The 14,496-nt window shown below is 42.6% G+C and overlaps 1 protein-coding gene across 2 annotated transcripts in view; it reads left to right on the top strand.

The window, feature by feature from the left end:
- The window catches only part of LOC127580315 (uncharacterized), a 93,610-nt gene that overhangs the window by 29,343 nt on the left and 49,771 nt on the right, over window positions 1-14,496 (top strand). The window contains exon 1 of one of the 2 annotated variants that reach the window (XM_052033611.1): window positions 2,912-3,026. The exons of the other annotated variant lie outside the window; for it this stretch is intronic. The gene's annotated coding sequence lies outside the window, so the exon portion shown is untranslated. Of the gene's footprint in view, window positions 1-2,911; window positions 3,027-14,496 lie in introns of those variants that run through there. 2 annotated transcript variants of the gene reach the window in all.

Here is a 14,496-nt window from a genome sequence, read left to right as displayed (position 1 = left end):
GCATGGAGGAAATGCAGAGAGGTTCATTGGGTTGATTGCTGGGATAAATGGGTTGGCACATGGAGGAAGATTGAGCAGATTAAGCCTATTCTTATTAGAGTTTAGAAGAATGAAAGGTGATCTTTTTGGAACTTGTAAGATTTTGAGGGGGAATAACAGGGTGAATTATGAAAAGATGGTGAGGGAGTTATCTAAAACTAGGAAACATGATGGCAAAATGAAGGCTCACCCATTTAAGACAAAGGCGAGGAGTAATTTCTTCCCTCAGAGAGTCATGAATCTTTGTAATTCTGTGTCCTGGAGAGCTATGGAGGAGGAGCTATTGAATATTCAAGGTGGAGATTGATAGATGTTTGAGTGTCAAGGGGTATGGGAGCATAGGAGAGTGATTGAGACCAAAATTGGATCAGCCATGATCTTACTGAATGGTGGAGGAGGCTTGAGGGGCTGGTTGGCTTACTGCTTCTGTTCCTGTTTCCCCAGCTGAGTGGCCCTTAGCGCTGGTCTAAAAATAGCTGATAAGCCATGTAGGACTGAAATGAGGAGCAGTTATTTCATTCAAAAGATGGGGGTGAGGGTGATTGTCTGGAATTCTCTACCCCAAATGGCTGAGTGGAGACACAATCTTTAATTTTGTTAAAAGGGGAGATCACTGGATTACAGGAATCAGGGGGTATGGGGATAGTCCAGGAAAATAGTGTTGGAGGTAGATCAGCTATGAGCTTGTTGAATGGCAGAGCAAGCTCAAGCGGCCAAATGGCCTCTTGTATTTCTCATGTTCACATCCTTCCCTGCTTCACTTCTGTGGCCCCACCACCACCACCCAGTGATCAATAAAAATAATGGCATGGAATACAAAAGTAAGGAAATTATGCTAAACGTTTATAAATCACAGCTGGAGTATTGTGGCTAATTCCAGGAATACACTTTTTTTAGGGAAGCCAACTTGAAGACTGTATGGAGGAAATTTACTAGAATGGTACAAGATAGAGGACTAATGTTATCTGGAGAGAAGCTGGGATTGTTCTCCTTTGAACAGGGAAGATTGAGGGGAAACTTGAACAGAGGTTTTCAAAATGAAAATAAGTTTGATAGATTGGCAAAGAGAAACTCTAGTGGCAATAGGGTTGGAAATCAGTGGGCACAGATCCTCCATTGAAAGAACCAGAGCAGAAATGAGATTTTATTTTAATCAAATAGAGATAAGTGGTGACAGAGAGTATAGAATTAAGGAAGGTATCAACCATTGGTGCTTCCCCAGCTGAAAATAGTCTCTAATTCTAGGCACCATAATTTGAGAAGAAGGTCAAGACCTTGGAGAGGTTGCAGAAGTGCTTTATTGGAATAAAGTCAGTTTGACCTCAGTGGTGGAAAAGCTTTTAGAAATAATGATCCAGGACAAATTAGCAACCACTTGGATGAGGCTGGATTAATTAATGGAGGCCATTAGGGATTTGTAAAAGGCAAATTGTGTTTAACTAACTGGAATGAGTCTTTTGATGAAGTATTGAGGCAATTGATGAGGTTAGTGCAGCAGGTATGTTGTAAGTGGATCTCCAAACAGCATTTGATGTAATGTCACATAGTAGCTTTGCTTGCAAGGTTAAACTTTATGGAATAAAAAGTTCAGTGGCAGTATGGATCAGAAATTGGCTTTGGCACAGAAAAGGGGAAGTTGATGTGAATGGTTGTTGGTCAGATGAGTGGAAAGTGGTTGACTAGGTCTTAGTAGTAGGACCAGCATATTGCTCATGCAGAGGGCTGGCAGTATCATATTTTGGTCCTGTTCATTCCCTGGAGGGCAGCACAGTGGTGCAGCAATTAGAGTTGCTACCTCACAACACCAGCGAACCTGGATCCAATCCTGACCTTGGGTGCTGACTGTGTGGAGTTTTGCATGTTCTCCCTATCCCTGTCACCATGTGGGTTTCCTCTGGGTGCTCTGGTTTCCTTCCATGTTCCAAAGGCAAGTAGATAGATAGGTTAATTGGCCACTGTAAATTGCCCCTAGTGTGTAAGTGAGTTGTAGAACCTGGGGGAGTGGATGAAGAACATGGAGAGAATAAAACAAAGGATTAATGTATGATTAGTGTAAATGGGTGGTTCGTAGTCTGTTTCCATGCTGTGTCTCTTTATGACTAAGATTCTCTAACCCATGGCATCACCTACTCCAATCAGCCTCAGTTGTAAGGGATTAGTTGTAAAGCCATACTAATAATGGAATGCTTGATCACAGATGTCCAGAGTCTGACCACAGAGCAGGAACCTCTGAAGTTATTAAACAGGGCTCATTCAGAGACCAGGAGTTACATGACTCTTTAAGCAAGATCCAACCATAGACCAGGAGTTATGGACCACATACCAGGAATTACTGGACCTTTAAACATAGTCTGAGAACAGACTCATTGACTTTGTGCTCACAAAGTGAGTTTTGGACTCTATACTGCTGGAGTTATCAAACCTTTTGAGTAGAGTCTAACAGTGACAGCTAGTCAATTACAGTTCAATAAAAAAGGCAATACATATTAACAATCCTCCTGTGAGAAATCTTGCATCGTATGCATTGCATCAATTTCTGGTGAGAGGTAAAGAGTTAATGAAGGACTGAAGTGGTGTTTGTGAAGCACTTAACTCCTTTGATTAGCCTGAGAGACCACAAGAAAGGAAAGAAGTGTTGTAGTGTGGCTTTGTACATTTCTCAGTGCTATCATTTGCCTTTCTTCTGCTGGGGAGCACTCTGGTGCAGTGCTGTGTCACTCTGCTCCATTACTGGGCCTACCAGCAGCTCTTTTCACAATAATGACAAGCCAGTTTCCAAAAATAGCCCAGTGGTGGGAAGCCTTCGACTCCTTATACAATCTGAGCATGCTCAGGAAATTAGCAGAAATGTGTCAGAGTTCCTGATCTACATAGAAAAGATTGTCACTTGGAGGGAGAACCAGAGGCGAGAGGCAACTTGCGTGTGTGAGGGGAGTCTGCGCTCCTTGTTCTTACAGTCCTACGGACAATGTCTACCTTGAAGGCGGGTGAGAATTATATTAGTCTGTGGTTGACTAGTTCATGCAATGCCTGTTTATCACCCAGTTCCATCGTGCCTGATCCAGTTCACTGTTTAAACCTTAAAATTGTCGGCAATTTAAAAATGTAGAAAAGTACAAGTGATATTAATCTTTTTAAAGTTCAGAAAATTTTCCCATTGTAACATTTTAGTAAATGTGGAGGAATATGTTTATTGCTGCTGCTTGTGATAAAATGTTAATTGCATTTTTGAATCGTTTTTCTTTGTGTTGTTCCCCAATTCAGATATTATGTAGTAAGTACTTGGTTGGTAACAGCACAAACTTAGGCAAATTTAACTTTACCTTTTCCCATACTATCACTGGGGTATGGATATAACAGACACCCACTCTCACCAGGGTAAAGTTCTACAGTCACTGACTCACTGGAGTATAGTTCCACAGGCACAGACTGGGGTCACAAAACATTGACTGGGGTGCAGTTCCACAGCTGTTGACTGGATGCTAATCCACAGACTTGCCCACTGGGGTGCATTTTCAGACACTGACTCTCACTGGGATATATCTCCACAGCCTCTAATTCTTGTGGGATTGCCTTATTTTTAGGTATGAACTTAGACTGTTCACTTCCTTCCCTCCAATCTCCCCCAGCTCCGCTTCCCCAACATCCAAACACGGTGGCAGAGCAGGAGATGATGAGAGGCTCAGATTCCTAGCTAACCATGGATTTCTGAGGATTGTTTTTGAATTTAGACCGGGCCATCTTGACGTCAGCAATCAACTTGGGATCTTGCTGTTTTATTTGTTGACTTCCAGACATGGCCATCCAGTGACAATTTAAGAAAGATTCTGTTTAAACAGGTTTAATTTTTCAGATTATAAAATATTATTTAGGGTTTTGCTGCTGGTTTAGGGAGCTTATGAATTGTGAAGCTAACCTCTCAGGGTAGGAGAGATGGAGCTTTGTCAAGGTGCGAACTGCATAGTCTTCTGGAGAACGGTGTGAGCACCAGGAGAGGTTAGAAGGTGTCAGTCTCTTCAAAGAAGGTGTGCAAGGTGGGAGGGGGGAGAGTCAGTCGCAGGAATGAATAGAGGGAGTTCAGTTCCGCAAGGGACCTGGGGAGTGAGTCATTACCTTCACGGGAAGGAGAGGGTCAGCATCTTCAGGAAAGGTAAAATGGTGCATCAGTTAGTTCCACTGCCTCTCTGCTCCAGAGACCTGGACTTGATCATGACCTTGGATTCTGTCAGTGTGGAGTTTGCACATCCTCCCTGTGACTGCATGGGTTTCCTTTAGCTGCTCCAGTTTCCTCCCACATGCCAAGGCTGTGCTGATTGGAAGGTTAATTGGCTATTTAAAATTGTGTGGACTGGTGGGCTGAGGTCCCTATTGCCATGCTGTCTGACGCTAGGACTCCTGTCATAGGGAGGAGAGAGCCAGCAGCTTTCAAAGTCAGCACCTTCAGGAGAGAGAGAGTCAGCAGCTTTGGGGGGGATGGTCAAGTGGAAGGGAGAGGACGGAAAGGGAGGGTAAGGGGTTGCTGAGACTCAGAGAGGAGTTTTGAGGGATGTAGTATCGATTAGGTTCCAGGTGGAGAGGGCAACATCCTGTAAAGATTTCCGGTCCATCTTAGATTCGGTGAGATTTTGCACTGAGGCAGTGTTCGATCGACACTAATGAAACCCTTTCTCCCATTGTGAATTTGTGCACAGAAATTCTAGTGTTAACCATTGGAGCCTGTGTTAGTCGGCTGTGGGTTCTTTTAAAGGGGCCTGTCCTGCGGAGGAGGGCTGGCAGAGCTTGTCTATGATTATAGACTGTGCTCGGCAGTTACCATGGTAATGATGTTGCACAGAGCTCAAAAAGGCGGCGAATAGAAAACTGTCGCCCAGCAACACCACATGGAGTCTGGGCAGGCATGAGCATTGGGACTGGCGATTGGCTATGGAGACATTAATGGCAGCTTAACTTAGGGGGCTGTGTGCATGATCACTGGGTCTCTGCTTAATCATCAGGGTTCCACATCTGATTGCTGGGTCTCTGCTTAATCATCAGGGTTCCACATCTGATTGCTGGGTCTCTGCCTATCATCAGGCTATCTTGCATTCACTCATTAGGGTCTCATGCCCAATTACCAGGCTGATCACCTGATCATAAAGTTTTCATGCCTGTTTGTTCAAGGCCCCGCAAGACGCTAGGATCTCAGCTTGAACACCCGGGTATCGTGCCCATTCGTTGGCACTTCACTCCTGAAGAACCATTATCTCATGCCTCGTTGTGGTTCCCTGGTTGACAGTCATGGTTCCTGCCCAGTTATGGGTGTCTCTGGGATCTCTGCACTGATCACTGGAGTATCACACCCGAATGCTTTGTCATTGGATGATCCTGGGGTATTACTCCCAATCACTCTGTCTTGTCCAGGGCTAAGGCCATTGATTTGTTTCCTAGTGCCTACACTCCCCTTCCTGTTAAGTCACATGGATATCAGGAAGTGCACCCAAAAACTGAAATCGCTTCCTTCAATAGCACATTCTATTCCCTCCATTGTCATGAGTAACCAAATCTAATGAATGGATAAACTTTCTTGGGTACAATCTCATGCTAGTTTATACAGCTACTGTTGCAATTACCCTCAGCTCAACTCCTCCAGTATTCCACTTGTTGTAAACCAAGATCCACTTCTCAGTTAAAATCTCTATTGCCAGTTTGTAAAAATGCCCAGTTCCTGCATCTACTCCACTCAGCTTCCCTTCCCTGCCAAGTGACATCAACATTTCTTCATCCATTCACCCACTCAAATCACTGCCACCAATTCACTCTTGAATTTCCTAATCTCTCCCTATTCAAACCATTGCTACTAGTCCACCTTTTACCACTTAATCTGTTTCTCCCTCCCATACCATTGTCAGCAGAATGTGCCCTCAAATCATACAATTCCTCACTTCTCTGCAAACCTTTGTCACTAGTCCACCTCTGAGCTGTCCCATCTGTCTATCTCCTTCAAATCCCTGCCACTAATCTGTCCCTCTATCAGCTATCTTCCATTGGAGATACAAAATTATGGAGGTTGTAGCAGATATTTGATTTCCTTAGAGCAAAGGTTAAGGGAAGTTTTAATTGAGATGTTGAAAATCTTGAGAGATTTTGATTGAATAAATAAGACACTATTGGGGGGCCTAGAAGATCTGTAAGCAAAGGATGCAAATCAAAGAAGATTGGCAAAAAATAGAGGAGAGATTGTTGTAGTCAACAAATTGTAATGATCCAGAAGCCTCTCTGCTTGAAAGGATGGTAGAAGCAGATTCAACAATACATTTCACAGCACAGGGAAGGTCTGCAGGAGCTATGGAAGAAGAGTGGGAGAGTGGGAATAATTGGAGAGCTCAATGGTTGAATAAAACCCTTCTTTGCTGCATGATTCTGTGACTCCTCCTCCCTCACTCCCACACAGTTTACTTTTCTAACGCCTTTAACCTTGCAGTTGCCTTTCACTCTATCCTGTCCCTAACTCACAGCTTAATTCCTTATTGTCTACAACCCTTGGTGCAGAATGCACTCTCTTATCTTTAATCTTACCACTTTATGAGGCTTAAACACACCATTCCCTAATTTGGTAGTATGTTCCTGAGTTGAATTCCAAACCTCACATTCTATCACTGAGATGGCTGCTATATTTACCACACCTATGTCAATTTATAACCTTTCCACAATATACCAGTTGTGGAAACTGTAACATAATTTTATCTCTGAGATGGATAGAGTTTTGATGAAGGGGCTATAAAATGATAAAGACCCAGGTAGGTGATTAGAATTAGGGCACAGATTAGCATGATTTTATTGACTGGCAGAAATGGCTCAAGGAACTGAATGGCCTTCGTCTATTCCTATGATTCTATACGTGCTTATACCATTTACACACTTGACCATGTCACTTCTTTCCTTGTTGGTCTTCCATCCAAGATATACAGCATGTACTAAACTCAACCCAATGTCCTGCTCACCCATCATCCTCGACCTCCTACTACGTTATATTTTTCTTTATTCATTCATTCATTCACAGGACGTGGGCACGTGGTGGGTCTGGACTCATGAAAAGGCCAACCAGGTAAGGATGGCAGATTTGCTTCCCCTGAAGGACATTAGTGAACAAGGTTGGTTTTTGTGACAGTTCAGTCATTTCATCATCACAGTGCTGAAGCAAGCTCTTTTTAAATTCTAAATTTATTTAATTATTTGAATTTAAATTTCCTAATTACCAAGATGGGATTTGAACTCGTATCTCTGGACCAGTGGCCCAGGTCTCTGGACTCTTGTCCAGTAACTTAAGCACTGTTCTACCATTAAACATCCCTTATTCCGTCCATGATGTTTACTCCACAGTGTTCTTCAATCATATATATAAATCTCAAACCAACGCTTCTTTTGATGGCATAAACATCGATTTCTCTAATTTCCGGTAACCACTCCCTTCTGACCCTTTTTTTTTCCTGATCCCACTGGCTGCTACCATCCTATCTCTTTCCCCTCACCCACCCTCTCCATCTGCCCATCACCCATACATTTTCCCTCCAGTTCCCCTCCTCACCTCCTTCCCTTTATTCCATGGTCCACTGTCCTCTCCTATTAGATTTCATCTTCTTCGCCCTTTGTCAATTCTACCTGTCACCTCCCAGCTTCTTACATCATTCCCACCCTCTTCCCTCCCTCACCCCCTCACCTGGATCCACCTATCACCTGCCAGCTCTTGCTCCACCCCTTACCCCCACCTTTTTATCTTGGCTACATCCCCTCTTTCTTTCCAGTCCTGATGAAGGGTCTCAACCCGAAAACAGTGACTGTTCATTTCATTCCATAGATGCTGCCTGACCTGCTGAGTTCCTGCTGAGTCAATAAAACACGATGATGCCAGAGGAACTCAGCAGCCCAGGCAGCACCGTGGAAAAAAGCAGGCGGTCAGTGTTTCAGGTCAGGGCCCTTCTTCAGGACTGAAGGTAGAAAAGGGTCAGCCCAATATATAGGAGGGAAAAGCAGAGCAGTGATAGGTGGACAAAAGAGGGGAGATGGGTGGGCACAAGGTGGTGATAGGTAGATGCAGATAGGAGATAGTTATAGGCAGGTGCGGGGGCAGCATCTGTGGAGAAAAGAAGGGGGTCAACGTTTCAGTCATTGTACATACGATATTGAGAAGAATGGCCAATTAATCTGCTTGATGTAACAGGATTTCTCCATTGTGTTCATTCACATTCATACTTTTCCTCCAAAAATGTATTACTGCACACATCCTTGGATTCCCATAAACCTTGGCACAATTTCCAACTGTGATACTGAGCTAGAGAAGCAAAGGACTGCAGACGCTGGTTCTAGATGAAAAACACTATGATGCTGGAGGAACTCAGCAGGCCAGGCAGCAACCGTGGAGAAAAGCAGGCGGTCAGCGTTTCAGGTCAGGGCCCTTCTCCAGCACTGAAGATAGTAAAAGGGAAGCCCAATATACAGGAGGGAAAAGCAGAGCAGTGATAGGTAGACAAAAGAGGGGAGACGGTGTGGGCACAGGGAGGTGATAGGTAGATGCAGGTAAGAGGTGGTGGTAGGTAGGTGCTGGGGAGAGGAGAGCAGATCCACCAGGGGATGGGTAAAAGGTAAGAAGAGAGAGGAAAAAGGACTAGGAAAGGGAAAAAGAGAAGAAGCATCGTGGTGGTGGTTATGGTGGTGGAAATTACCTAAAGTGGGTGAATTCAATGTTCATGCCGTTAGGCTGCAAGGTTCCAAGACGGAAAATGAGCTGCTGTTCCTCCAGTTTGTGCTTGGAGTTCTCCTGGCAGAGGAGGAGGCCAAGGACTGTCGTATCAGTGGTAGTGTGGGAGGGGGAGTTGAAGTGACTGGCAACGGGGAGATGCAGGTCACAGTTACGGACAGAGCGCAGGTGTTCTGCGAAACGGTCACCTAGTCTGCGTTTGGTCTCACCAATGTAGAGGAGGCCACACTTGGAGCACCGAATGCAGCAGATGACATTAAGGAAGGTGCAGGTGAATCTCTCTCTCACCTGAAAGGACTGTTTGGATCCCTGGATGGAGGTGGCATAGGGGCAGTGGAAAGTTCTCGGGGTGGGACCGGGATGGGTGGCGGTGGGGGGGAAGAGTGAACGAGGGAGTCACAGAGAGAGTGGTCCCTGTGAAAGGCAGAAAGGGGTGGAGAGGGGAAGGTATGCTTGGTGGTGGAGTCCCGTTGGAGATGGTGGAAGTAGTGGAGAATAATGTGTTGTATACGTAGGCTGGTAGGATGAAATGTGAGGACAAGGGGGACCCTATCTCTGTTGGGTCTGGGAGGGGTGGGGGTGAGAGTGGAGATGCGGGAAATGGCAGAGATACGGGTGCGAGCTCTCCCGACCACAGTCGGGGGGTAAGCCCTGGTTAGAAAAGAAGTTGGACATCCTGGATGTCCTGGAGTGGAAAGCCTCATCATGGGAGCAGATGCAGCAGAGGCAGAGACATTGAGAAAAAGGGATCGCATCCTTGCAAGACACAGGGTGGGAGGACTGTAATCGAGGTAGCTGTGGGCATCAGTGGGTTTGTAGAAGATGTCGGTGTATAAGGAATCTCCATAACCTTGTGCCCACCCTGCCTCCCCTCTTTTGTCCACCTATCATTGCTGTGCCTTTCCCTCCTATATATTGGGCTTCCCCTTTTCCTATCTTCACTGCTGGAGAAGGGCCCTGACTGTCTGCTTTTCTCCATGGATGCTGCCTGGCCTGCTAAGTTCCTCCAGCAACATAGTGTTTTTCATCTAGAACCAGTGTCTGCAGTCCCTTGTTTCTCTAGCTCAGTATCACAGTTGGAAATTGTGCCAAGGTTTATGGGAATCCAAGGATGTGTGCAGTAATACATTTTTGGAGGAAAAGTGTGAATGTGAATGAACACTATGGAGAAATCTTGTTACACCAAGCAGATTAATTGGCCATTCCTCTCAATATTGTGTGAACAATGGGTACTGCATTTTCAGACATGTTTTTGAGAGGTTGCTGAGCATACATTAATCCCTGAAGTTCAGTTTGTTTTTTCAACTGGTGCCCAGTTGAAGGTGGGTTTTAACGGAATATTTTAACTTTCAAATGGATTGAGGTAAGCAGACTAGGTCAGGTGATCTTTTTTAGTTTACCACAGTAATATGTTATAAAACAACAAGGGAGTAGATCATGTTGGACTTAGTAATAAGCCAGATTCAGTTAGCAGCTGAACAACACATGAATGTCTATCCAATAAAGATCATAATATGATGACATTTCAATTTAGTGTTCCAAAAGGCAAATTACAGAACTACTATTAAGATTGTAGATTTAAAGGCTGGCATTCCCTTTTATGACACAGAAACTGTCCATGCTAAATCCAGCAAATCTGGTAATGGGTAAAACAACCACAGATTGATGAAGTGAGTTACAGGAAAGGAATTTAATCGACATCAGCTCTACTTGCCTAAAAAAAGCCATGGATAATTTAATATAAACCAACATAAAAGTATAGAACAAGGCATATATCTGACCCAAACTAGCATAGATCTTGCTGACTGGGAGAGATGCAAAGAGCAGCAAAAGGTGACAAATCAGGTAGTACAAGCCACAAATAAGAAGAATGAAAAGGATTTTGCAAGGAATATCAAAATTAAGGATTTTTTTTACATATATGTAAAGGAAAAAAACAATCATCAGGAACAGTGAAACTCTTGAAAATTAAGCAGTGAGATTACAAATTAGAAGAAGAACATTGTGGGTATGTTGAATAAAACTACTCTGCATCTCTGTTTTACATTAGAGAAAAAGTATAGTATGCTGGCCGTCCCGATACTAATATTGAATTAGAGACTGGGGCACAACAACATTAATATAATCCAAATAATACTGATGAAGAAAATAATGCCACTAAAATGACAAATCTTCAAGATCAGGAAACATTGTAAATGCCCTTTCAAATTCTGCCAAAATGTCTTAATTGAGAAACTATTCCTTTAGTTTGAAAATTTGTGCTATTTAAAAAAAAGTGAATTATAATATTTGGGAACTTACTTGAGTCTATAATTTAAAATAAAATGTCTAAACACCTTGAAAATTTTCCATCTGTTCAAAAAGCCACCATGGATTTATAATGTAAAGGTATTGCCTGACAAATCGAATTGTAGTTTTTGAAGCTGTATCTAAATTAGTTAACAGGGAATTTCTGTGGATGTTATTTGTATAGATCTCTGGAAGGCATTTGATTAAATTAAAGCTAAAAGGCTATTATTCAAAGTTTATTGAATAGGTTAGGAATTTGGGAGAGTGGCAGAAGACAGAAAGGAGGGGAAGTGGGTAAGTGCTCCAATTGACCAATGCCTGGTGAAGATATTTGTTGGGTCTATGACTACGCCTCATATTTATAACTAATTTAGATGATTTGATTTTGATAGCCGCACATCCAGGTCTCACAGTGACAAAAGGTGAGTGCATTGTAAGCAATGTAAATGCAAGTATTAAATTTTAGAAATATTCAATAAATTAAGTGAATAGATGAAATGATTTCTGAATGGGCAAAGTATGGGCAACATTTACCCATGTCCACCGGACAGTGTAGAAACTTTCCAGTTATGTCCTGTACACAATAAGTTGGACAAGTCTAATCTGGCAAATTACCCCCAATCAATCCACTCATATATATCAATAAAGTTATGGCAGGTGTTATTGACAGTGGCACTTATCAATAACTGCCTTACTGCTCAGCTTATTTTTCACAAGAACCACTTGACTTCAAGACTCATAACAAAATTTGTCTAAACATGAACTGATGAGATGAATTTTAGGACAAAATGAAAATGACAGTATTTGGCATCAAAGCAGGGTTTGACCAAGTGTGGCGTCAAGGAGCCCTAGTAAAGTCAGTGGGCATGAAAGAGAAAAAGCTTCAATGGCTGGAGCCATATTTTGCACAAAAGAAGAATCTGTGCCATAGAGAGATACAGCAGGTAAAAGGCCCCTCAGCCCATGGAATCCACGCTGACCATTTACACTAATCCTATATTAATCCAATTTTTTTTACATTTTATAGTTGTGGGAGATCAAACATCCCAGCACCAGGACATCAGTTTCTGAGAACAGTGATCTAAGTCAGCTGCTTCATCAATGATCTTCGTTCCATCATAAAGTTAGAAGTGGGGTGCTCATTGATGATTGCACTATATTTAGTTTGTCTCTGCTAACAATCTTAATTCAATTGAGAAAATATCAATGGATTTTTTTAAGTAACTGTTTCACTTCCAGATGGGTTGTAGTGTGTTTATGATGCATCTGGTGCATTCACCAGAGTCTCCTTTGAGGGCTTTATGTTACGGTGCCGTTCTCTCTATTTCTATCTCATGGGATCAATAATATCTTTGGTTTATCTGCCATAGCTAGCTTAATCTGATGTGTAAATTCTTCTTTCACTCTCTCCTTTGTTTTGGACAAGGTACCTTCCTGGAAATCCAATAGCTTAGGCAGTTTTATTTATTCCAATATGTAGTAAATCATGTATTGAATAACAGCTGCCTCTTGGCACACATCCACATGTTATCCCAACCGAGGGGGGAATACCATGCATGTTGTTAGGTATTCAAGTTCATGCCCGGCATTAACCAGCATTTCTGACATCATACCCCTCAGTATCTTTCTTTTATACCCTCCAAGATACTGGAAAATAGTCAGCAATTCAGACTATCAATGAGGGTACTCGTAAATGAAAGAGCTTTCAGTGCCATGGAGCATTCTTATTGTGGCTTTCTTCCAAACGTACTGCCTATGGAACATTTGATGCTTGTTGTTGCAGTCCAGAGAGCAGTTAGTCATTTGAGACATTTCTTAAAAGGTTGTTAGCACAGAAGCAACACTTATTGTCAACAAATTGATATTATATTTGACATATATGTTACAGAGTTTAACTTGTATCTCCACAGAAGAGGAAGCAGTTCCATGAGTGCATACAAAAATACCCAGACAATATTCAGGCATGGGCTGATAAGCAGGAAGTAACATTTGTGCCACACAAGGACCAGGCAATGACTGTCTCCAATATCGGAGACTCTAACCTCTTACTCTTAAAATTTAATGGCATTATTAATGCCAAGTCCCCCCAGTATTAACATCGTGGAGGTCACCATTGACGAGAAGCTCAACTGGACTTGCCATAGTAGTTACAAGAGGCTGCAGCAAGTGACTTAACTGCTGACATCCCAAAGCTTTTCCACTATCTACAAGACATGGCAGGAATGTGATGAAATATTCTGTAGATGTTTGAATGAGTGTAGCTCCAGAAGCACTTGAGGTTAACATCCGTCTAAGACATAGAAACTCACTAAACATTCGCTCCCTTCCCCACTGTGGCTGCAGTGTGTAACATACACCAAATACTCACAGTCACTCACATTGATTATTCTGACAGCATATCCCAGACTCTCTGCCTCCCATCAAAATATCCGGAGGTAGCAAGTGCACGGAAATACCACCACCCATTAATTCTACTCCAAACCACATATCCTCTCAACTTGGAACTTTTATCACTGTCCCTTCATTGTTGCTGGGTCTGAATCCTGGAACTCCCTACTCAACAGTAGTGCCTCTAACAGTTTGTTTTTTGAAGCTTATATTCCTTGATTCCCTTAATATCCAAACATCTCTCCATCTCTGATGACGGGTCTTCAAGCTAAAATGTTAATATCTGTTTCTCTCTCAAAAGATGCTGCCTGACCTGCTGAGTGATTTTTTTTTTATTTTCATCAATTTATCTCTCTTCTGAATATATTTAATGATTGATGTTGTGCAAAGGTATAAAGGATGAAGAGTTGACCAGCGGAAAGACCAAGTGAAAAAGATCTGCTTTTATAATCTAGTCTCACATCTTGGGTACCACAGAGGATTTCACAACCATGAATTATTTGTCAAAAGTCAATCTCTGTTGTTTTGTTGTCCTAGCAGACAATTGGTGTAAAGTTCCACAAATAACAAGGAACTAAATCTTAAAATGACAGAGCACAGATTGAAGACATTGATCTCACTGTGCTTGTGCTAGACCTTTGAGAGAACATTTCCCACTCCCCTGATCTTATCCTATAGCCCTGCAAATGCCTCATTTTCAAACATTTATCCATGTTTCTTTTGAAGCTCATTATTGGATTTTCTCCATGACCATTTTCTAGACTACAACAATTTACTGCAAAAGGAATTCTCCTTTTTGTGGCAAGTTCAGTCCTTCATACTGTCAGGTGGTATGTCAATCCTCTCAATTGATACAACAGTATTAGCACAGCCTTTGTCTGTAATTCACTTGCAGACACCACTTCTCATCTGTAACGTTACTGCTGTTAATTCCTGCTTGTATCTCACTCCAGTTACTGAGTTATGTCCGTGGTACATTCACCAAGCCATTGGTTCTTGTAAGTAATTCTCCTTAAGTCACTAATTCCTATCTCTACCGTGCTTCC

This window comes from Pristis pectinata, chromosome 19 (assembly GCF_009764475.1).
Source record: "Pristis pectinata isolate sPriPec2 chromosome 19, sPriPec2.1.pri, whole genome shotgun sequence".
NCBI classification, from domain to species: Eukaryota; Metazoa; Chordata; class Chondrichthyes; order Rhinopristiformes; family Pristidae; genus Pristis; species Pristis pectinata.
The sequence above is the reverse complement of the archived record's forward strand: the minus strand, read 5'-3'. Positions and strand labels throughout refer to the sequence as shown.